This window comes from Aotus nancymaae, unplaced genomic scaffold, assembly GCF_030222135.1.
Source record: "Aotus nancymaae isolate 86718 unplaced genomic scaffold, 86718_ANA_hifiasm-v0.15.2.pri h1tg000036l, whole genome shotgun sequence".
NCBI lineage: Eukaryota > Metazoa > Chordata > Mammalia > Primates > Aotidae > Aotus > Aotus nancymaae.
Window position 1 is genome coordinate 15,190,334 of NW_026988450.1, and position 24,138 is coordinate 15,214,471.

Below are 24,138 nucleotides of genomic sequence, written 5' to 3' on the forward strand. Positions count from 1 at the left end.
CCATGAGCTTGAAAACAGCCTATCTGAAAACCCATGGTCAGAGGAGACAAAAGAAAAAAGAATACAAAACAATGAGGCATGCCCACAAGATGTAGAAAATAGCCTCAAAAGGGTAAATCTAAGAGTTATTGGCCGTAAAGTGTAGGTAGAGAAATAGATAGGAGTAGAAAGCTTATTCAAAAGGAAAATATCAGAGAACTTTCCAAATCTAAAGAAAGCGACTCACATTCAAGTACAAGAAAGTTATAGAACACCAAGTATATTTAACCTAAAGAAGACTACCTCAAGGCATTTAATAATCAGTCTCTCAAAGGTCAAATATAAAGAAAAAAAATCCTAAAAGCAGCAAGAGAAAAGAAACAAATAACATACAAGGGTGCTGCAGTACCTCTGACAGCAGACTTTATAGTGGAAACGTTATAGGCCAGAAACAAGTGGCATGACATATTTAAAGTGCTGAAGGAATTTTTTTCAACCCTAGAATAGTATACCTAATGACGTTATCATTTATGCATTAAGGAGAAATGAAGACCACCCCAGATAACCAAAAGCTGAGAGATTTCATTTCACCAGACCTGTTCTATAAGAAATGCTGAAGGAAGTTCTTCAATCTGAAAGAAAAGAATGTTAATGATTAAGAAGAAATCATTTGAAGGTACAAAACACTGGTAATAGTAAGTGCACAGAAAAACACAGATTAGTATAACACCGTAATTGTTTTGTGTAAACCTCTCTTGACCTATGTAGAAAGACTAAAGAATGAACCAATAAAAAATAATAACTATAACTTTTCAAGATATAGACAGTACAATAGGACATAAAGAGAAACAACAAAAAGTTTAAAAACAAGGGAATGAAATTAAAGCGTAGAGTTTGTGTTAGTTTTTTTTTGAATGTTTGTTTATGCAATCAATTTTGTCATTAATTTAAAACAATGGGTTATAAGACAGTATTTGCAAGACTCATGGTAACCTCAAATTTAAAAACATACAACAGATACACAAAAAATTAAAAGCAAAATTAAAGAATACCACCAGAGAAAATTGCCTTCACTGAAAGGAAGAGAGAAAAGGAAGGAAGGAAGAGGAGACTGCAAAACAATCAGAAAACAACAAAGTATCAGGAGCAAATTTCTACTTATCAATAATAACACTGAATGTAAATGGATTAAATTCTCCAATTAAAAGATGTAGAATGGCTGAATGGATTAAAAAACAACAACAGCAGGACAAAATGACCTGTTGCCTACAAGAAACCCACTTCACCTATAAAGATACACACAGACTGAAAATCGAAAACAAAGAGATGGAAAAAGATATTGCATGCAATGGAAACCAAAAACAAACAGGAGTAGCTATACTTATATCAGACAAAATAGAATTCAAGACAAAAACTGTAGCAAGAGAAAAAGAAGGTCATTATATAATAATTAATGGGTCAATTCAGCAAGAAGATATAATGATTGTAAATATATATGCAACCAACAGTGCATGTATGTATGTGTGTAAAGCAAATAATATTAGAGCTAAAGAGATAAAGATATATTTGTTTGCAGTTGATATGATCTCATATTTGGAAAAACCTATTTACCAAAAAACTGTTGAAACTGATAAATTCAGTAAAGTTGCAGGATACAAAATCAACATCCAAAATTGGCAGCATTTCTGGTTTTTTAACTAAAAACCTTGAAAAATGATATATTTAGAAAAATGATTAATATATAACCTAAGAGCTTTTACAGGCATTTTGTTAACTTGCAATTCTTATACGAAACCTTTAACTGACTTGAGGCTAAATTTTAAATCCTTTTCTTTTTTTTTATTATACTTTACGTTCTGGGGTACATGTACAGAACGTGCAGGTTTGTTACATAGGTATACACATGCCACGGTGGTTTGCTGCACCCCATCAGCCTGTCATCTACATTAGGTGTTTCTCCTAATGCTATCCCTCCCCTACCCCCCACCCCCTGACAGGCCCCAGTGTGTGATGTTTCACTCCCTGTTTTCATGTGTTCTCATTGTTCAACTCCTGCTTATGAGTGAGAACATGCAGAGTTTGGTTTTCTGTTCTTGTGTTAGTTTGCTGAGAATGATGGTTTCCAGCTTCATCCATGTCCCTACAAAGGACATGAACTCATCCTTTGTTATGGCTGCACAGTATTCCATGGTGTATAAGTGCCACATTTTCTTTATCCAGTCTATCTTTGATGGGCATTTTGGTTGGTTCCAAGTCTTTGCTATTGTGAACAGTGCTGCAATAAACATACATGTGCATGTATCTTTGTTGGGAAAACAGGCTAGCCATATGCAGAAAGCTGAAACTGGATCCCTTCCTTACACCTTATGCAAAAATTAACTCAAGATGGAATAAAGACTTAAACATAAAACTTGGAACTGTAAAAATTCAATACCATTCAGGACATAGGCATGGGCAAAGATTTCATGACTAAAACACAAAAAGCAATGGTAACAAAAGCCAGGATTTACAAATGGGACCTAATTAAACCAAAGAGCTTCTGCACAGCAAAAGAAACTATCATCAGAGTGAACAGGCAACCTACAGAATGGGAGAAAATCTTTGCAATCTATCTATCTGACAAAGGGCTAATATCCAGAATCTACAAAGAACTTAAACAAATTTACAAGAAAAAACAAACAATACCAACAAAAAGTGGGCAAAGAATATGAACAGACACTTCTCAAAAGAAGACATTTATACAGCCAACAAACATATGAAAAAAGTTCATCATCCCTGATAATTAGAGAAATCAAATCAAAACCACATTGTAATACCATCTGACACCAGTTAGACTGGCAATCATTAAAAAGTCAGGAAACAACTGATGCTGGAGAAGATGTGGAGAAAGAGGAAAGCTTTTACACTGCTGGTGGGATTCTAAATTAGTTCAACCATTGTGGAAGACAGTGTGGTGATACCTCAAGGATCCAGAACTAGAAATACCATTTGACTAAAAATCAGTAGCATTTCTATATGCCAGCAGTGAACAATCTGGAAAAGAAATCAAAAGAGTAATGACATTTACAATAGCCACAAATAAAATACCTAAGAGTTAACCAAAGTGAAAGTGAAAGGTCTCTACAGTGAAAACTATAAAACACTGATGAAAGTAATTTAAGAGGAAACACACAAAAAGGTGGAAGATACTGTTAAAATGTTTATACTACCCAAAGCAATCTACAGATTCAACATGATCTCTAATAAAATACCAATGACATTCTTCATAGAAATAGAAAGGGTCGTCCTAAAGTTTATATGGAATCACAAAGGACCCAGAATAAACAAAGCTATCATGAGCAAAAAGAACAAAATTAGAGGAATCACATTACTAGACCTCAAATTATACTACAGAATTATAGTAACTGAAATAGCATGGTACTGACATAAAAAACAAACCCATAGACCTGTGGGAAAAGAATAGAGAATCCAAAAACAAATTCACACACCAATAATGAACTCATTTTCAACAAAGGTGGCAAGAACACATGTGGAAAAGACACTCTGTCCATCTGTCCAATAAATGATGTTGAAAAAACTGGATATCCATATGTAAAAGAATGAAACAAGACCCCTATCTCTCACCATATACAAAAATCAAGTCAAAATAAATTAAAGACTTAAATCTAAAACCTCAAACTATGAAACTGCTACAAGCAAACATTGACGATGCTCTCCAGGACATTGGACTGGGTAAACATTTCTTGAATAGTATCTCATAAGCACAGGCCACCAAAGTAAAAATGGACAAATGGGATTACATCAATTTAAAAACTTCAAAAACTTCTGCATAGCAAAAGAAACAGTCAACAAAGTGAAGGCACAATTCACAGGATGGGAGAAACTACTTGCAAACTACCCATCTAGCAAGAGATTAGTAACCAGAATATATAAGAATCTTAAACAATTCTATAGGCAAAATCTAATAATCCAATTTTATCATAGGCAAAATATTTGAATAGACATTTTTCAAAAGTAGGCATACAATTGACAACCAGGGATATGGAAAGATTCTTGACATCATTGATAATCAGAGAAAAGCAAATCAAAAGTACAGTGAAATGTCATCTCACCTCAGTTAAAATGACCTTTGTCCAAAAGTCAAGCAAATGCTAGCGAGGATATGGAGAGGAGGGAACCTTCATACACTGTTGATGGGAGTGTAAATTAGTACAACTACTATGGAGAACAGTTTGGAGGTTCCTCAAAAAACTAAAAGTAGAGCTAACATACAATCCAGCAATCTCACCACTGGGTATACACCCAAAAGAGAGGAAACCAGTATGTTAAAGAGACATCTGCCCTCTCATGTTTGTTGCAGCACTATCACAATAGCCAAGATTTGGAAGTAACCTAAGGGTCCATCAACAAATGAATGGATAAAGAAAATGTGGTACATATATACAATGGAATACTAGTCATCATAAAGAATGAGAGTCTTTCATTTACAACAACACAGATGGAACTAGAAATTAGTATGTTAAATGAAATAAGCTAGGCACTGAAAGACAAACTTCACATGTTCTCACTTATTTCTGGGTTGATTAATGGATACAAAAAAATAGAAGAGTAAATAAGACCAACTTGATAGCACAACAGGGGGACTATAATCAATAATAATTTAATTTTAAGAACTATAAACTAGTGAAAGCATAACTGTCAGCATATCAGAGGCAGCATTATCTTTCACTTGGTACATTTTTTTTAAAACCAAGAGTATAATTAGATTGTAACAAAAAGGATAAATAATTGAAGAAATGAATACACAATTTCAATGACGTGATTACTATGCATTGCCTGGCTGTACCAAAATATCTCATGTAATTCATAAATATATATACCTAATATGTACCCACAAAAGTTAAAAATAAAACAATTTAAACAAAAAAAAATATTATCTTGTCAGCTAAGTATTAGTCAAGTATCATTAAACAAGAAGGCATCCAAGTGTGTGTGTGTATGTGTGTGTGAAAGAGAGAGAGAGAGAGAGAAACACAGAGGAGCTGAGAAGTATAGAAGGTAGAATTGAAGCAGCTGGCAATAGTAGATAAAATACTAAAACATGTACATTATAAGTTCCCACCATTATATAAGATCATTGCCACAACCATAAACTATCCTAACAGAGTGAAAACAACTCAACAACTTTATGAGCACCAATACAGTGAAGCATAGACATATACATTCAGAATGTCTTAAAGCTTTCACAATGGCATGAATGAGTTTTAAATTGTAATAGTATATAACGCAAAGATTTCATTTTGAAACTAAGACAATACAGGCACATCTGCCCTGGAAGAAGCACATTAGTCAGGATGGGGCCTGTAGCAGAAGTTGCTACTTGTCCTCGAACATTCATTTTCCTCTTCCCTCCTGGTAAAATAATTTTTGGCTGGGCAAATGTCTGCCCAAAATAGGGATAATTGTTGCACACCCTTCTGGTTAGGACTGAGTCCTGGCCGATGGCCTAAGAGGGAAAACGCTGTGTGCAATTTCTGAGCTGTTCCCTTAAAGGGAAACCATATGTCTTTCACTTTCTCTTCCCTTCTTTCGCTTCCTGAGGGCTTGAATGTAGAGTAGATGTTGTAGGTCATCTTAGTTCATGCTAAAAGGATAGTCCCCTAGGGATAGCAGAACAACCAATGACAAGGCACCTGGAACTACTCGGTTTATAATGAATCTAAACTTATTACATGAGTAGGAAAAAAAGTCTGTCTTGAATAAGCTACCATTTTCAGTCTCTGTCACAGAAAGCAAGCACATGTTTTAAGATATCGTCTCTCATTTTCGCAAGAGGGCTAACACCATGTCACCATGTTTGCATTGACGAACATGCCAGAGTTCGGAATATGATAGAGTATAAAGAATTCCACAACCTTCTTCTGAATATAAATGTGACATCGGAATTGCCTCTGTGGCCTCCACGTGAGTTCACTTGCAGTAGCAGCAGACCTTTCTCAGAGTGCTAGGGCTTTTCCAGACCAGCAACTCCCATTGTCTCTACCTGAGGGCTTCCTTTGTTTTAGAGCTTGCTTTGTCTCCCTCAAGATCAAGGGGAGGACAGAAACACTGATGAGCTTGGGGGCAGCTCTCAGTCAAAGGGAAATGTGAAAGAAGGATAAATGCCTAGCCTCCCGATTCTTCTTTGGAGAATGCTAGGGAAAATTCCCTCTGGCTTTTCAGAGACTCCCCCTAGGCCCATCCAGACGTAGTTGCTCCCAGCTCTAGATGGTTTAGTCTCTTCTCTTCTCTCCTTTCCCTGTTTCAATTTTCCCCTTTTACCCCTGTGTGCTTTCTGTGATATCCTCTCAAATAAACTATGCAGTCAAGTCTTTGTTTCAGGATCTGCTTTTGGTAGACCCAAATCAAATGACCCCGAGTGTCTTGATTTTCTCACTCTAAAGATATCCAAAAGTAGTTAGAAAGATGAGCGATAAATGACAAAAAATAAATTAAAACAGTGAAAAATAATGACACACATTTACCTTCAGGTTGTTTGCATGAAGTTTCTCAACTTCTCTTTTGTCAAAGAACCTACTGGGTTTTCCCAGTATGCAAGAATTTCAAGCAAAACCTTGCTCATGATATTAAAGACTGTCACAAAAATTTCTGCTGTGGGGAATAAACATCTCTAACACATAATGATCTTTTTAATAAAAAGATTTCTGGGCCTAATTAAAATAATAATTTGGTCAGCCAACAAACTAAGTAAACACATAAAGCTTCTTCAAGATGTTCATTGTAAATCATCACATAAGGTCATTTCTCTTTTACTTCCCTTCAAACTAGGAAAGACTCAAGGAACCCCTTCACTGTTTGCCTGAATTCACTATTGAAATACCTTTTAGAAAAGTCCAATTTCTGGCTTTCATTTTCCTGCATTCAGAGGAACTTTCTGTATATATGCTTCAAACTGTATGTATGGCAGTAATAGCATAGTTTACTGATGAGTAATAGCTTTTTGGTTTCTTTGACCACTAGTGAAAATGTAATCCTTATTAATAAGGGAATTCAGTGAATATAAAAATGAAGAGAACAATAGTTTAAAAGCTGCTCACTTCCAAAATGTTTTATTCATATTGCTTTATATTTTTATATGCTTAATTTACTGATCTGACTCACCCTTAATTTTAAGAACTGCAAACTATTGAAAGCATAACTGTCAGTATACCAGAGGCAGCATTATCTTTCACTTGTCGTCTTTCCAATTAGATAATAGATGTACAGAAACTAATCTTACTGTAACATTCTGCTGTGTGTAGTAAACTTCATAACAAATCTCTTTATTTTAAAATAAAGGCCTTGAAAAAATATATAGATGCAGAAAATTCAACGCAACTAATTCCAGGATGTCTTGCTGCTTTAAAATACAGAGTTTCTGCCATGAAGTAATGGATTACTAACGAACACATCTAATGTTCTTTTAAGAAAACCAGGACAACAACAAAGATGATGAATATGTGGTAAAGGGTGACCCCTTCAAAAAGAGCATTTGATCATTGCACTGCAGTAAGTGGGACCAGATAGGACAGGTCATTCTCATGAGACGCTCTTTCTGCTCTACTTATGAAGCCACTGCATTATCTTTGGTGTCATATTGTTTCCTGTTTTTCAGATCCTAAAATCAGACCAAGATTTCTCTTCCTAACCTCACACAATGTAGTGCCATGTGCAAGAAACTAGCTTGGGTTAGATTTCACCAGCCTGGGTATCCCACTGAGGTCCCCTTTCAGTTAATGCTAAAAGTATAAGCTCCAACTTCTTGTGCAGGTGCTTAGCCACCCTCAAAAAGTCCTGGGTCCCTTCTGACAGTCCCCACTATGTTGTCTCAAGACCACGTGAGTTCTGAGCTGCTGCGTTTCCAGGCACACAGATCCACCCTGTGCAGTCCTACTGAGTGCTTTCCCTTGCGCCTGCCCAGCTTCTGCTTACAGCCATGTCAGATTCTCCCAGGATTCCATGTCTTGATCTGAAGAACTGACCCCTTAGCAAAGTAAGTCCAGGGACCCTTGAAAAACGTTGTCCTGCACAGTGTCTCACCAATCCTCTCAGAAAGTCAGCACCTTGAGCTTCAGCACCTGGTCGGCCGTCAGCAGCTACTCCAACAAAACAGAAATCTCATCAAGGGGGGCACAAAAAGTTTCCCCTAAATCTGTAGAGAAGAAACAAAACAAAACATTTTTCTCAAGGGACTCAAATGCAGAAGAAATACGATTCTTCTTACTAAATGAAAAAATGTTAGATTATCATGAATGAGTAGCAGGTTAGTCATTTAGAGCAGTCATGTCAAACTTCCTACTGGCAATTCTGTACAATTGCAGAGTTAAATGATTCCCTGTAGGGAGGTTTCCCAGATCAAAGGAACAAACTGCTCCAAGTCCCAATTTGCAACATGGAACACAAAATTCCTTTTGCTTGAAGTTACTGACTATATTCTTAATTTTCTACTGTCCTCATTAATATATTAAAAATATTAAAAACAGGCTGATCATGGTGGCTCATGCCTGTAATCCCAGAGCAATGGGTGACTGACGCAGGAAGATTACTTGAAGCAGGACTTCAAGACCAGAGAAGGCAACATAGCAGGACACCATATTTACAAAAAAAATTAAAAGCAGGGCATGATGGTGTGTAGTTCCAGCTACACAGGAGGCTGAGGTGTGAGAATCACCTGAGCCCAGGAAGTCAAGGCTGCTAGGAGTTATGATCGTGCTACTGCACTCCAGCCTACAGAATGAGACTCCAGGCAACAAAATAAGACCCCATCTAAAAGAAAATAAAAGGGTAAATTTTCAGAAGCACCCAGGCTTAATTACAAAGCTCTTTATCTCACCCCTTCGCCAATTCCCAATTGATCAGCAGTGAAATAAAGTTCAATTCTGAAACACAGGCTGCAAAACTCACCACATCTTGCTTCAAGAATGCGGCTTACGTTTAACCTAGCTTTTTTTCCAGAGAATCGTTGAGATTACTATGAATATTATACGTATCTAAAAGAAACTGCTAAATAAAATAAGTAACTTAATATCTATACACATGATCTCTAAGACATTTTTATTGTACCCCAAGAAGTTTAGAATTTAAACTTTAGCTCCTTAAATACAATTCGAATGAAATTATTAAATACTCTAATAAATTATGAAGTATTTATCTTAAATACCATGATCTTTATATGAACATTATAGTACAAAATGTTATGTGTTCAGTATCAAAAATGTAAGACATTAAGGAAAATTGAAGAGAATACATCACTAATCACACAAAATACAATTACTATTCACATTTTGGTATACTTTCAAACTTCTTCACAAACTCTTTTGTGTAGGTAAAATCTTATAGTTTTACAATTTCACAATCTACTTTTTTCACCTCAAGTAGATGGTAAGAATCTAATTATGATTTAAATGCTTCTCAAATTCTTTTTTTAATGTCTCCATAATATCCCATCAGTGAATATAACATAGTTTACCATATTGTTAAACATTTAGGTGTTTTTGTTTTTAGCTATTCTAGAAAATGTTATAATGTGTAGCTTATTCTGCATAAATCTTTATCAATATCTCAAATTATTCCCTTAGAACATATCCTGTAAAGCAAAATTTTGAAGCGTCAAAAAATATTTGATATAAATATTGCAAAACTTCTTTTTAATAAATAATAATTTATATAACCATAGAAATATATAAGTATTCATTTCACTGGATCCCTATCAACTTTGAATACTATTTTTTTATACTTTAAGTTCTGGGGTACATGTGTAGATTGTGCAGGATTGTTACAAAGGTATACATATGCCATGGTGGTTTCCTGCATCCACCCCTCTGTCACCTCATTAGGTATTTCTCCTAATGTTATCCCTCCCCAATCTCCCCACCCCCTGATCTCCCTCCTCTAGCCCTCCATCCCCCAACAGACCCCAGTGTGTGATGTTTCCCCCACCATGTCCATGTGTTCTCATTGTTCAACACCCACTTATGCGTGAGAACATGTGGTGTTTAGTTTTCTGTTCTTGTGTCAGTTTGCTGAAAATGATGGTTTCCAGATTTATCCCTGTCCCTGCAAAGGACATGAACTCATCCTTTTTTATGGCTGCATGGTATTCCATGGTGTGTATGTGCCACGTTTTCTTTATTCAGTCTATCATTGATGGGCATTCGGGTTGGTTCCAAGTCTTTGATATTGTAAACAGTGCCAGAATGAACATACGTGTGCATATGTCTTTATAATGGAATGATTTATAATCCTCTGGGTATATACGCAGTAGTGGGATTGCTGGGTCAAATGGTATTTCTATTTCTAGACCCTTGAGGAATTGCCACACTGTCTTCCACAATGATTAAACTAATTTACACTCCCACCAACAGTGTAAAAGCATTCCTGTTTCTCCACATCCTCTCCAGCATCTGTTGTCTCCAGATTTTTTAATGATTGCCATTCTAACTGGCATGAGATGGTATCTCAATGTGGTTTTGATTTGTATTTCTCTAACAACCAGTGATAATGAGCATTTTTTCATATGTTTGTTGGCAACACAAATGTCTTCTTTTGAAAAGTATCTGTTCATATCCTTCACTCACTTTTTGATGGGGTTTTGTTTTTTCTTGTACATTTGTTTTAGTTCTTTGTAGATTCTGGATATTAGCCCTTTGTCAGATGGGTAGATTGCAAAATTTTTTTCCCATTCTGTTGGTTACCAGTTCGTTCTAATAATTTTTTTTTTTTGACTGTGCAGAAGCTCTTTAGTTTAATTAGATCCCATTTGTCAATCTTGGCTTTTGTTGCCATTGCTTTTGGTGTTTTAGTCATGAAGTCCTTGCCTATGCCTATGTCCTGAATGGTTTTGCCTAGGTTTTCTTCTAGGGTTTATGTGGTGTTAGGTCTTATGTTTAAGTCTTTAATCCACCTGGAGTTAATTTTAGTGTAAGGTGTCAGGAAGGGGTCCAGTTTCTATTTTCTGCACACGGCTAGCCAGTTTTCCCAACATCATTTATTAAACAGGGGATCCTTTCACCATTGCTTGTTTTTGTCAGGTTTGTCAAAGATCAGATGGTTGTAGGTGTGTGGCATTACTTCTGAAGCCTCTGTTCTGTTCCATTGGTCTATATCTCTGTTTTAGTATCAGTACCATGCTACTTTGATTACTGTAGCCTTGTAATATAGTTTGAAGTCAGGCAGCATGATGACTCCAGCTTTGTTCCTTTTGCTTAGGATTGTCTTGACTATGTGGGCTCTTTTCTGGTTCCATATGAAGTTTAAGGTGGTTTTCTCCAGTTCTGTGAAGAAGGTCAATGGTAGCTTGATGGGGACAGCATTGAATCTATAAATTACTTTGGGCAGTATGGCCATTTTCATGATATTGATTCTTCCTAACCATGAGCATGGAATGTTTTTCCATCTGCTTGTGTCCTCTCTTATTTCCTTGAGCAGTGGTTTGTAGTTCTCCTCGAAGAGGTACTTCATATCCTTTGTTAGTTGTATCCCTAGTTATTTTATTATGTTTGTAGCAGTTCTGAATGGGAGTTCACTCATGATTTGGCTCTCTGTTTGTCTGTTATTGCTGTATACGGATGCTTGTGATTTTTGCACATTGATTTTGTTTTCTAAGACTTTGCTAAAGTTGCTTATCATCTTAAGGAGATTTTGGACTGAGACGATGGAGTCTTCTAAATATGCAATCATGTCATCTGCAAATAGAGATAATTTTATTTCTTTTTTCCTAATTAAATACGCTTTATTTCTTTTTCTTGCCTGATTGCTCTGGCAAGAACTTCCAATACTATGTTGAATAGGAGTGGTGAGAGACAGTGCCTTTGCCTAGTGCCTGTTTTCAAAGGGAATGCTTCCAGTTTTTGCTCATTCAGTGTGATATTGGCTGTGGGTTTGTTGTAACTAGCTTTTATTATTTTGAGATACGTTCCATCAATACCAAGTTTGTAGAGAGTTTTTAGCATAAAGGGCTGTTGAATTTTGTCAAAGGCCTTCTCTGCATCTATTGGGATACTCATGTGGTTTTTATCCTTTCGTTCTGTTTATGTGATGGATTACGTTTATAGATTTATGTATGTTGAACCAGCCTTGCATCCCCGGGATGAAGCCTACTTGATCATGATGGATATGCTTTTTGGTGTGCTGTTGCACTTGGTTTGCCAGTATTTTACTGAAGATTTTTGCATCTATGTTCATCGTGGATATTGGCCCAAAATGTTCTTTTGAGTTGTGTCTCTGACAGGTTTTGGTATCAGGATGATGTTGATCTCATAAAATGAGTTAGGGAGGATTCCCTCTTTTTGTATTGTTTGGAATAGTTTCAGAAGAAAGGTACCAGCTCCTCTTTGTACATCTGGTAGAATTCAGCTGTGAACCCATCTAGACCTGGACTCTTTTTGGTTGGTAGGCTATTAATTGCTACCTCAACTTCAGAAGTCTTAAAAGAAGTCTTAAAGAAGTCTTAAAACTCAATAATAAAAGAGACAACTCAAATTTTTGAAAAGTATTCAGATATTTCACCAAAGAGGTATATAAATGACCAGTAAGCACTTGAAAATTCTCAATTTTATTAGTCATCAAGAAAATGAAAATAGAAATCACAAGACACATTTTCACACCTATTAGAATAGCTAAAATTAAAAAGGCTAAGGACAGCACACTTGGGGGAGAATGTGAAGAAATGCAATCTCTCATTTATGACTGGCAGAATTATAAATGATGCAGTCACTTGGGAATTCTATCAGTTTCCTAAAATGCTAGATATATACTTACTGTATGACTGAACATTTCTAATCCTAAGTATTCACCCAAAGAAATGAAAGCATAACTAATAAAGAGTCAGATTCTATTTTTGTTGTTCAGTACTGACAATGTTAAAGCCCAGCCCCTTTCCCTTTTGCCCATATCTGTGCAAGACAATGATAAAGCATGGGCATCCCTTCCTTTGGCACTGGAGAGAGGTTTAAACCATGCAAACTCAGCTCATGGGAACACCCACCTTAACTCCACCTACTAACTACAATAAAACCAAAGTCCCCAGCCTGTGCAATATAGGGAGACACCATCTCTACAAAATAAAAATTAAAAAATTAGCCAAGCATGGTGGTGGACATGTCTGCAGTTCCAGCTATTTGGGAGGCTGAGGTGGAAGGATTGCTTGATCTGGAGAGGTTAAGGATGCAGTGAACTGAGATTGCACCACTGCACTCCAGCCTATACAACACAGTAAGTCTCTCTCTCTATGTCTCTCTCTCTTTCTCTCCCTTTCTCTCCACCCCTCCTTCTTCTCCCTCTTCCCCTCTCCCTCCCTTTGCCCTCTCATACACAACACACACACACACACAAACACACACACACACACAAACACACACACACACACACACACGCCCCTAGCCCCTTTTTTGCTCAAGCTATTCTGGACCAGCTTGGTTGCTTGCCTTTCTCTCACAAGAAAGTCCCATTATGTGAGAAATAAAGGTTTTTATGCCTTCTTGATATATGTGGCATCATCACTCCAAATACTAAAACAAATTATCTACATAGAGTTGATCAAGCCCCCTATGGGACAACCACCAAAATAAAATCCATAAAAATACATGGATACAAATAGTTGTAACAACTTTATTTATTAAAGTCCCAAACTGGAAATGTCCTAAATGCCATCAATGAGTAAACAGATAAATGAATAATGGTATATTTACATAATAGATTACAACTCTGTATAAAACAAAACAAAACAAAAAAATTATTAATATCCCTAAAGTAGCTGGATCTTAAAAACATGATGGAAAGGGAAGCCATGCACAAGGGTACATATTGCATGAGTCCTCTATTTATATGAAACTCTTAAACTGACCAAACTAATCAATCCTGGCAAAAATAAAATCAGTGGTTTCCTGGGGTTGAGGAAGATAGTGGTACAATTGATTGCAGTGGGGAACAAAGGAACTTTCCTGGAAGGTGGAAATGTTTTATATTCTGGTTTCATCAAAAGTCCTTGATCTTAAAATGAGTGAAACTGATTTGTATATAATTATACCTTAAATAAGTCGATTTTGTAAAAAATGATTTTCAGATTTATCTTGTGACCCCCTAGCTAGATCCCAAAAAGGTGGAAGGAAACATTCCTTTCACGTGAAAATATACAGCATACAGAGAGCAGCAGAATCACATGGCTATCCCCTACACATGGGATGCTTAATGGGAGTTGGAATATTCGAGGGGGACATGACAAGTAGGAGCACTTAAATATTAGAAATCAGGTGAGTTTATTTAACTCAATACACAGCATAAACATCCTTTAATGAGAATGGCAAAATGAAACTCTGGTGGTGGCTAATTGACCGTGGGAGGCCCAGGACTGGAAAAAGATAGTCATCTCCGTAAGTACTACTCAATCTTATATAATGGTAACAACTAAAACCTTTAAGTCTAGTAGAGTTCTCAGTTGCGTTCATAAGCTACAGAGTCATAGCTTTTCTTCCAATTCCTTCTTGAATGATAGGGAAGACTAGTAACTTTGAGAAATATTCCTGCAATGGTATCTCCAATGTCAGGGAATTTTGCTTTCCTCAATTTGGAACTTTATATTAACAATAAGGAAGAGACATTCTTAGAAATATGGAATATTATAAAACAACTAAAAAAGAGAAATCTTCTCAGTGGGCATACTTTTAAACTCTAGCATTTAAATCTACCACAACAGTCTAGATTGAGTTTTGACATTCCATATTTGGTTGCCTTCCAGGGTTTTTCACCAATGTAAGTTACATATATGACTATTTTATTTTTAGTTAGAAGATCAAACCCCTATACTAACTCCTATGACATGGATAGAAGTCTTCAGGACAGAGCAGAAAGTTAATGGAGGTCAAGTAATAAACTTTTGACCCAAATCCATCTCATAGTAGGTCCTGTGGAATACAAATCTATTTTGAGATTATTTTTCCAGTTTCTAAGTGGAAAAGTTATTACAGATAGAAAATCTGGAATATATATACCTAGCAACAAACACAATCCCCATATTAGCTTTCTAACTCAATGATAAGGCCTATCATGACAGAAATAGCTAGCATAAATCTTATTAAATATCCTATTTTTTTTCAAATTCTAAATCAAAATCAATACCACATCCCACATGGGTGAATTTTATTTATTAATGTCATCACTAAAGACTTGTGGACTGCAGAACTAGTGAGTCCTATCATTTGCCCAGTGAATCTTTTTGTTTGGCATATGTGGAAATAGACAAATCTTAGAGAATGGCAGTGAATTATAAATTTAATAAGATTGTGATTTCAATTGCAACTGCTCTTCGAGATGTGATCTCTTTATTGGAGCAAAATCAATTCAGTCTCTGGCAACTGCATATGCAACCATTGCCATACTGAATGTTTTCCTTATAGCCTAATAAGTAGAAAATACAAAAGCAGCAAATTTCACTCAATAAATACAATAGCACATTCACAAAATTCAATATCCTTTCATGATAAACACATTCAATAAACTAAGAATAGAAGGAAACTTTCCCAATCTAACAAAATAAATCTATGAAAAACAAAACAAGGATGCTTGCCCCTGCCTCTTGTATTCAACATTGTCTAGCCTAGTGGTCAGCTAATGATTGTATAGAGGATTCTTTAAATGCCTGAAACCAGGAAGTTTTTGTGAAGGAACCAGAAGAGGCTTTGTCAAGATACTCAATGTGTGTGTTGGGCATGCTTTCAACACTCAGCCAGGCAATTTACAACTCTGCCTTAGCCTTCACTTCTTGCTTGTGCAAAGTCTAGAAGTTATCCAGAGCTGAAACTCAGTTCTTTCTTGAGCATACTCATAGTCCTGAACATGCATGCAGTCCTACACATGTGCATGGTTAAAGCAAACTCAATATGGCCTGAGAAGGACTCTGTACTTCCATATTTAAGTTTTTATGGATGAACTGCAATCTAACTTAATAGGTAGACAAGATTGGAAACCTAACTTAAAAGTATGCACCCGTAACAATAGTTGAGTCTTGGCCAGTCTCAGCAGCTATACTTCAACCACTCCTACACTGCTGGGTGTTCAAACTCTGTTCAAATAAGTCAAAGGTGGAGCTGTAACCAGTCCAGTTGTTTCTGTACCTCACTTCCAATTTCTGTACATCACTTCCCCTTTTTTGTCTATAAATTTGTTTTGACCATAAGACATCCCTAGAGTGTATCTAAATCTGCTGTGATTCTGGGGGCTGCTTAATTCACAAATCATTTGTTGCTCAAATTTCTTTAAAATTAATTTGGCTGAAGTTTTTTTTTCTTCTTTTTTTAAAAGCATCAATGTCAAGATTTCCAGATATATGCCAGAGATTTTCAAAGTTCCTTACAGACATTTTACTCCCCAGAATTTTCTCTTGAGCTCTTTGGTTAGCCTATTTGCCCTCCAGCTGTTATCTACCACCTTAGGCAGGCAAAATGTTAAACAATTGCCTTTCATTTTTTTGATAAATGCCCCTGGAGAAAAGGTTGTTCACATTAAATGAGCTATGACTGCAAGCTGTTCTTTTTAAGGCTTCTGCAGATCTGGGCAAGGAAATGGGAACAGGGCAAGTTAAAATGTCAGTTTCACAGTTTTTACAGAGATTAGCTTATTTGTCTTAACTAAACTCTGCAGATTTCTGCAAGCCTTTTAAAATCTTCAGATTGCTGAAAAAGTTAATTTTGACTTTTTTGTGAGTATTTTCATTGTGTTTATGAAGGAGAAGATTTTTGGAGGTCTTTACTTTGCCACTTTCACTGAAATCCTTTTTCATTCCACAATTTGATCCGTACTCTTTTTGCTCATCTGTTTGACCAAACTTTTTGCTCACACTTGGAATGTTGAGTTTTCCTTGGGGTTTCATTTAATTATTGAATATTACTTATCAAATTTCATTTATACCTATGCATATATGCAGATTTGTACAAATAGCTCTACACAAGGCATGTTATTTGCAAAATCCTTTAATAGTCAGACACACACACAAATGCAGCCCCTCACAACCCAATAAAATTTCTACTGAACTCCAGCATTAATTTCTTTCTTTACATGCATGCCAACTGACTTACTTATAATTATGCAGGAGAGAAACAAGTCAGAGCTACAGTGTGACAGATGCAGCAATTTCTGCAAGAATAATAATCCTACCCCCTCAGGTTACCACCCTCAACCTTTATCAGAAACTTTGGCTTTGAACAGTTGAAGAGAAAAGAAACTAGAACTGCCATAAGGCTCTCTTCATATCACCCTCCTCTCCACTTAAGTAAGAAATAGAAGACAAAGATCTAGGACTTTAAGACACCTAGAATAACTTCTAACATGATCTATGCATTTTCAGGTCACCCAACTTTTGAACTTACCATTGTTGATTGCTCAACTTTTAGACTTCACTGAAAACCTGGAAAAGTTTCCTTTGCACAGGTAGAGATTGCATTGCTAATGTTGGGCCAATTTTAGTTATGCTAATTGGTAACAAGAAAAGGTGTTAAACATTGAAATATACCAGTGGAAAAAAAGTGCCTATTTGCATCAAACCTACCTGTCACATGTTATTTTTCTTGAAGCAGAATGATGTTATTCTACAACAAAGAGTGGAAAGCTTCTAAGCAGGTTGTATACTTGTAAGATTAGGCATATTTGGAGTTTTCTGGTAACAACTTTTTAAGGGTCTTGCGTTGGAGCCTATAAAATACACAAGTAAAGATCCTTGGCTCTGAAGGCAACCTGTCAGAATCTCAGTAGTATTCATTTTGAGAATAGTAATAACTTTGTGGACTAAACAATACTTATACAACTGAAAACAACATATTGCCTTTAAAAAATGAAAGGCATACTAGGAAAGGGCAGCTTTAAAGAATGTTCTTGAGTAGTAAGCATAGACGCAAATTCAACATTCCTTTTCCTAATAGGAAAAAAAAAGGCATTTTTATCTGTCTTTTTTTTAAATCCTAAGAAATTCATGAGGGAAATATGTATGTGGTTTCTTCTTCCTTCCTCTGAAGGAAATTTTTCCAGATTTTCAGTGAAGTCTATAAGTTAAATAATCAACATTGGAAAGATCAAAAAGATAATACTCAGAGCATACCTTGAAACAAAACATAAAAGAATTATAGCACAGAGATGGAAGTAAAATATTTAAGGGCTGTTGGGAGGTATGAAAGTCTAATTCACTACATACAAGTTTGCTCTCACCAAGCCTTATCTTCTAATTGAAGTTTTATACCTTCAATATCTATAGCCTATCATAGGACCCATCTTAAAAACTTGAGAAATCATGCTTTAAAAATATATTTCTCACTTGTGTTGCACCCAATCCCAGATAAAGTTGTGGAAATCAGCACATACCATTTGCTCATTAAACATATCCTTTTTTCTTCTGTCTGAAAATCTTCATATTGTTTTTCTGTAGAAATAGTTTACATTTAAAACGTAACATGGGGCTGTGAAATGTAGTCATGGAAACCATGACAGTAGGGAAAAAAGAGAGATTTGAAGAGTTAGTGAGTGTTTTTGATTTTTCAAATACAATAGTTCCCTTAAGCAAAGTCAGTTGTGCCATATGGTGAACTGTGTGTGGTAATTTTCTAAGCTTGCAAATAGAATTCTGCAAAATGTGATCAACTGCTAAGTCAATGCAATCCAAGTGAGATCAAATTCTGCTTTTGCTCACTATTCCCAGGGATATACTGCAAACAAATGCTTAGTATTTAATTTTAAGAACTCTGAAACAAAGATTTATGTGATAGGGTAGAAATTCACCAAAATCATTTAATTTTAAAAAATGGAGAGACAGTGGGTTTCAGAAGGCCACAGACTTCCTTGCACACTCATTGTCTGTGTGAAACTCTATATTAGCCTGAGATTCAGTTCTTGCCCTTGCTCCATCACCCCAAATCCATAATATTGTCATTATTGTCTTCTTGAGGCAAACATTTTCTGTGTCATAAGTCTTTAAATATAAATCAGCTTTTGCTGCAACGCAATCAATCACAGAATCTCATTTGCATAACAAAAAGCATTTGCTGTATGACTTCCTCGTGCATCTATCTGCAAGCTGGCTGAGGCAGATCCGCTTTAGGCTGCAGGTCTGTGGGTAGAGCCAGCTCTGCTTCATGCATCTAACACTGGAGCCTTGTTTGGAGTGCCCGCAGCTATTCCATCAGGTCTTCCCATGGCCATGACCAAAGTGCAAGAGAGTAATCTCAACTGAGCAAATGCATTTCAAGCCTCTGCATACAGCACATTTGCTAATATTTCATTGACCAACATAAGTTACAGAGTCAAGCTCAATGTCAAAGGGAAATGATACATATATCACATTGAAGTAGAGTGGTAAATATTTAATTAACAATTTAAAAATTTACTGCAATCTACCCTTTTTGTTCTCAAATATTCTCTCTCTTTTCATATGCAAAATACACTCACCCTCATTGCATTCATAAAATCACAGCATCAGACTCAAAATACAGAATCTCATGATCTACATCTGGTCTAGATACAGCTCTTTGTGATACAGTGATCTATGAGCTAAACACAAGCTATGGTGCTCCAACACACACAATAAACCATTGTACAACTTGGGTAGGGTATCCACAATAAATAATCCTAGTGTTAAAGACTGAGGAATGGAAAACACATACAGTTACTAGTTCATAACAATTTTGGAGCCTGGCAGAGCAAATGGCATCAGGTGTCCAAACAATAGAAAACTGAAATCATTGCTTGCTAACAGCTGTTGCCCCAAAGGTGGACCAAAATAAGATATATATCCTGTAGTGTAGCTAGTAGAAACAAGAGCAATACTGAGTGACACCTGGGCACTCCTCTTAGGAGGAAATGTGTCTTTCTGCACAAGAATACTCAATGGGAATCTGCATCTATACAATCATGTAAGTTGCGACAAGGTGATTTGCTTTGTCCCCCGCTAACATTGAACCCATAAACACAAGAATCATGGCCATGGTTTTTTTTGTTTTGTTTTGTTTTGTTTTTTTCTTTTTTTAAGATGGAGTTTCACTCTTGTTACCCAGGCTGGAGTGCAATGTTGCGATCTCGGCTCACCACAACCTCTGCCTCCTGGGTTCAGGCAGTTCTCCTGCCTCAGCCTCCCAAGTAGCTGGTACTACAGGGCATGCGCCACCATGCCCAGCTAATTTTTGGATTTTTAGTAAAGACGGGGTTTCACCTTGTTGACCAGGATGGTCTCAATCTCTTGACCTCGTGATCCACCCGCCTCGGCCTCCCAAAGTGCTGGGATTATAGGCGTGAGCCACCGCACCCAGCCAACCATGATTTTTTATAAGACCCAAGTTATGCCCTCTTGGAGTGGCTCCCAGCCTATTTTTCTCCAAACATCTTGGGTTGACCCTCTTGAAGGTATTTCCTCTGCCATCATCCTCCTTGACTATATCTAAGGGGCATTTGAAAATAAGCCCTTCTTGGTGGCTCAGCAGATTTAAGTTCAATTTCTGACAATATAAAGTTGGAGAGCAAGAGGTTTTTGCTACATCTCTAATAGTTTTATTGTCTTGTAATCTAGACTGTTGGCTCTTTTGCCAATATAGTTTCTCTCAAAAGCTTGCTTTGTTTTCTATGTATGCACTTAAATTCTAGTTAAATACAAGTGCCAAGAGCCACACCCAAAACTCTCTCCAAGGCATGCCTCCATCTAGACTTAGTTACGGGCTTTTCGGGTATGTTAGTCTTCTGAGGGGCCTTGCCTTTAATTTTTCTAGAAGCCCTTTCATCCAGCTGAGAAGATCTGTAAGCTTTAATCATTAATTGTTCATATGTCTTAACAAAGAATGTTAAAGCCATTATTAACTTGGTCTTTGTAATTAGCATCCTTGTTTTCACAAGAAATTACTTTATTTTCCATACCTGAGATTTCTGGGCTCTCTGTAGTCTCTCTAAATCCTGTTTGCAGACTGACCAGTTTACAAATTGAGCTCATCTTTTTCTGCAGCATTTTATTAATTGTGATTAATAAATATCTGTCCATGATTTTAAAATATCACCTTAAATGCTATAAGTTCATTAGGTAAATTTTTCTGTCTTCTGAGTTACTACAGGCAACAGCTTTTTCAAATATGTTGTCATTTTATAACTTCTATCACCACTTTCTCTACCTCCTGTGACAGGTTCATTACTCACTGTTCTCAAAGCCAAAGCCAACTGCTTGGAGTTTTGAATGGCAGCACCTCATTTCCATTACCAATTTCTACATCATTCGGTTATTGCTACAACAATATTTCATTAAAAAGCTACCCAAAATTTAGTGGTTTAAGGTCATAAACGTTAATTCCCACATTTACATATCTTCATGCTGGCTACTGTTCAGCTAACTAGGGACCAATTTAGCTGTGGTGACTCTATGTCAGGCTGTAACGTGATGGGGTTTGGCCCCACATGACAGCAGATATGTGGGAAATGTTCTTCTCCTGGCAGAGGATTGTGTTGGGAGATAAAGCTCCATGGGTTACTCACATTTCTGCACATACTGAGAGCAGAGGCACTGACTGTCTTTGTTTCAGACCATCCTTTCAAGGATGTATGGCAAACAGCCTCGGAGGATAGACATAAGGTTTTCCTCCAGAATCAAAGGCGGACATGCTGACCTTCCATTATAGAATATTCGGGCTCCCTAAGTGTAGAGTTTCCCTCTTATAATGCAACTCACTGTTGGTGCAGTAATCAGGTGGCCCTTTCCATATTATCCTGTAGGAACTGGAGCTTGGGGAACCAACACAAGAAAATACTGATATTCTAGCCACTGTTATTGCTGTGAGTAATAAAGTTTTTTATTTCTGACATAGGAGTCTCATGCCTTCTTCAAGCATCCACAACACTGTGGTAGAGTAATTTGTTTGCTTGCAAATAGAGTAAAGTATCAGACTCTTAATAAAGGTTTATTATTAAAAGTAAAGGAAATCACATAGCGAAGCCCAACATTAATGGTGTGAGGAAAGTATAATTCTCCCACGGAGGTAGGAGAGTGGGAAAGGTAAGAAGTAAATATTTGCTGAATGATAACCTAATATACCATAATATCTACCAGTGTATCTGTCATTTCTTCTCATTTAGAACCCATGGATTTTACTGAAAAAATAATAATCTGTAAGTGTTGAGTCTTGGTAGAATTGAGAAACAGAAATTTCAATGGCTCCAACTGCCATTGTGTCAGCCCTTTTCTATTGCTTATAAACACATATATTTCTCATTCCTATTTTGTACATTTTCTTATTGCATTTCCCCTCTCTGATCAAAGGCTTTTTCTCAGATCTTTAACGCCAGCAAAAAATTTTAATATAGACAGAATTAATGAAAGCATTAAAAATAAAGAAAAATTATAAAAATGGCATTTCAGGGTTGGAGTTGAATGAAAAGAAACCAGTGGGTTCTCTAGCAGTTTTCTGAAGCTAAACAAGAGAGCTGGTAACTGTCACTTCTCTTAACACATCTACCACCATTTGGGCTCAACTAAAGCAGTAGATATTACTAAAGACAGCATGGTGAAGGATGAGTTTAATTTAGCTGATAGAGTATACTGTGACTTACTTACTTACTTGCTCAATCCGTGACTGTTAAATCAACAGCCTTTGTAACAAAGTAAGACTATTTCCTTGCACACATATAACTACAAGGGATTCACAGAACACAAGAAGCAAAATCATCCCTCATGGTAACCTGTTCTACAATTGATAACATATAGAGATTTCCTACTTGGCTTCAGATACATAGGACAAAAGGCTGCAAACAAAAGGCAGATTCTATTTTGAAGTTAAAGCTAGGTGACTATTCCCAATCAATAGAAAGGTCACTGAAACTCCAAGACTTTAAGCACTTAATCAAAAATAAGTTATTTTCAAAATTATGATTAAAATCAAGATTTGTAAATAGGTGTTGTATCTTTTATATTGGCACTCTACCTACTGGCCACATTTCCCAAACTGAAGTTATTGTTATCTGAGAGCCTCAGGTAAGTTAAAGACAAAAATTAAATGTAATAATTCGTAAGTAAATAAGTAAATGTCATACATGTCTACATGTAAGAAAAAAACAAAACAATAAATCAAGTATTCAGCTTTTGCACGTTTGATTTTTTTAAATTGGATGCACTTATTATAATCTAAATATTTGCCATACATTCTATTTTCACTGAACAAGTATTGTATTGAAAGTCTATGACTGTGAGAGAAAATACCACTATTCTTGGCACTATGGATACCGGTATAGCTAACACTTGCTTGCTTATTACTTATTTACCTATGAATTATTACTTACTTATTGATCATTATGTTTAATTTTTCTCTTTAACTTACCTGAGGCTCTCAAATAACAATCACTTCAGTTTGGGAAGAACAAGCAAAGTCATGTCTTCTGGTTTTGCATTCATACTTACAAGCATAATGGACAGAATTAGAGCAAAGACTGATGAGGTTCTGATGAACAACGTAGGTTCAGGGGGAGGAAGAAAATGGGATATTGCCCCAGCAACACAATTTCTACAATGGGAGAAAGACCACATAGAGGTAAACAAAAAAAAAAAGAAAGAAAAATAAAACAAAACTGTGAGGTTCTTTGAATGTCACATTGTCAAGTTTAAACTTTTTCTCACAAGCTGTTTTAAAGCAGAAAAATTGCATGATCTATATTTTAGGAAAGCTCTGGGCAGAGAGAGGGATGGCTTGGAAAGAGCCAAACCTAGAGATCAGGGCAGCTAGAGGACAATCACCGAGCCCTTGAGAAGAGATGACGAGATGACGAAAGGCCTGAAAGACGGGTTGAAGTGGAAGGGGCTTTACTGAGGTTGACTTGACTGAACTTAGTGACTCATTTTATAATTTTATAAAATTTCTATGATATTATCAAAACTCTTCAATATAATGAAGCCTCAATAATGGTCTTTTTATTTTTTAATAAAATGTGAACATATAGAGAAAAATATAATGAAAATCCATTCACCCACCACCCAATTTAGGCAATAAAATGCTATAAATGTAAATAAATCTCACTATCTGATCTTCCCAAAACTCAAGTCCTCCCTCTTACTTAAAAACTACCTTCACCTTAAATTTAGTGTTTATTTATATTCTGTTTTTCCCTTCCTCTTATCTTTTC